The sequence below is a fragment of the Schistocerca americana genome, chromosome 3, assembly GCF_021461395.2.
Source record: "Schistocerca americana isolate TAMUIC-IGC-003095 chromosome 3, iqSchAmer2.1, whole genome shotgun sequence".
In the NCBI taxonomy this organism is placed as follows: Eukaryota; Metazoa; Arthropoda; class Insecta; order Orthoptera; family Acrididae; genus Schistocerca; species Schistocerca americana.
Genome location: NC_060121.1, coordinates 591642918 through 591645417, shown reverse-complemented (window position 1 = coordinate 591645417; position 2500 = coordinate 591642918).

Genomic DNA, 2500 nt, shown 5'->3' with positions numbered 1-2500 from the left:
TGAGCGTTGCACTCGCAGTCGCAAAAACGTACGGCAAGTATATTACTCGGAAGAGTCAATGACAGTCCAAGCCCCCCTGCGTGGGAAGAGTCTTCCTAGGCCATGACCCACCGGAAGGGCGCAGCGTCCCCCACCCCAGACATGTGACGTCACACTATCGGTATTGACGACTAGACTGATTCCTTATAATCATTTGCCATACACCGGTGGAAGCTGCCGAGACGAGTAACTACATAGCGGGCTCGCCGTGTCACTAATGTACAGAGATACAATAGTTTCGACTGGAACCGGATTAAACGTATACACGGCGCTGATTAGTAATAGATAGAGCCATCAGAATACAGATAATGTATACAACTGTCCGTATACATGCTGAAAGACTCTGCTCACAATCACACGTCAGCCAGACACTCTTATCACGCACTACTCTCTGCCTGTAACAGGCACACAGACAATATGTAAGCACCAGCATGGAACAACACCCAGTGCATCCTCTCTGCCACATTAGACAATCCACACTATCATAACCAGACCGGGAGGTCCACTCGGAAAACAGAATATCCCACCCTTCCGACAACCACCATTGCTCAGCTAAGCCACCAACACCCACACATGTCCTACACAGGGGTGCACCCAACATCACAATACTGCCTCCTGTCACACCACAAAAACAATGGCAGGAATGAAAGACACAGGTCTGCCACAAGCATGGAATCAGAGCGCCGCCTGTCATGAGCCAAAGGTGCACCCTGACGTGCCAAATCAGATGATGCCGCAGTCATTTACTTACGATAATCACAATCAACAAACCGCCCCCCCCCCCCCCAAAACACCTTTCCTTACAACAATGTGTACCTTAACCTAACCCGTATTGTGCCTTAACCTAACCCGTATTGTGCCTTAACCTAACCCGTATTGTGCCTTAACCTAACCCGTATTGTGCCTTAACCTAACCCGTATTGTGCCTTAACCTAACCCGTATTGTGCCTTAACCTAACCCGTATTGTGCCTTAACCTAACCCGTATTGTGCCTTAACCTAACCCGTATTGTGCCTTAACCTAACCCGTATTGTGCCTTAACCTAACCCGTATTGTGCCTTAACCTAACCCGTATTGTGCCTTAACCTAACCCGTGTTGTGCCTTAACCTAACCCGTGTTGTGCCTTAACCTAACCCGTGTTGTGCCTTAACCTAACCCGTATTGTGCCTTAACCTAACCCGTGTTGTGCCTTAACCTAACCCGTGTTGTACCTTAACCTAACCCGTGTTGTACCTTAACCTAACCCGTGTTGTACCTTAACCTAACCCGTGTTGTACCTTAACCTAACCCGTGTTGTACCTTAACCTAACCCGTGTTGTACCTTAACCTAACCCGTGTTGTACCTTAACCTAACCCGTGTTGTACCTTAACCTAACCCGTGTTGTACCTTAACCTAACCCGTGTTGTGCCTTAACCTAACCTATGTTGCGCCTTAACCTAACCTATGTTGCGCCTTAACCTAACCTATGTTGCGCCTTAACCTAACCTATGTTGCGCCTTAACCTAACCCATATTGTACCTTAACCTAACCCATATTGTACCTTAACCTAACCCATATTGTACCTTAACCTAACCCATGTTGCGCCTTAACCTAACCCATGTTGCGCCTTAACCTAACCTATGTTGCGCCTTAACCTAACCCATGTTGCGCCTTAACCTAACCCATGTTGCGCCTTAACCTAACCCATGTTGCGCCTTAACCTAACCCATGTTGCGCCTTAACCTAACCCATGTTGCGCCTTAACCTAACCCATGTTGCGCCTTAACCTAACCCATGTTGCGCCTTAACCTAACCCATGTTGCGCCTTAACCTAACCCATGTTGCGCCTTAACCTAACCCATGTTGCGCCTTAACCTAACCCATGTTGCGCCTTAACCTAACCCATGTTGCGCCTTAACCTAACCCATGTTGCGCCTTAACCTAACCCATGTTGCGCCTTAACCTAACCCATGTTGCGCCTCAACCTAACCTATGTTGCGCCTCAACTTAACCTATGTTGCGCCTCAACCCAACACACGTTGGGCCTCAACCCAACACACGTTGGGCCTTAACCCAACACACGTTGGGCCTTAACCCAACACACGTTGGGCCTTAACCCAACACACGTTGGGCCTTAACCCAACACACGTTGGGCCTTAACCCAACACACGTTGGGCCTTAACCCAACACACGTTGGGCCTTAACCCAACACACGTTGGGCCTTAACCCAACACACGTTGGGCCTTAACCCAACACACGTTGGGCCTTAACCCAACACACGTTGGGCCTTAACCCAACACACGTTGGGCCTTAACCCAACACACGTTGGGCCTTAACCTGCTCTGTAATTGTCATACGACGCGTTAAATTAGTGTAGTGTTGCCTAACTGCAACCCCCGCAATATAGTTTGCTACTCGCACTGCCCGGTCCCCAGAGTATCGCTTCATGTGAAACACCTTGCAGCTATACACTGTAATGC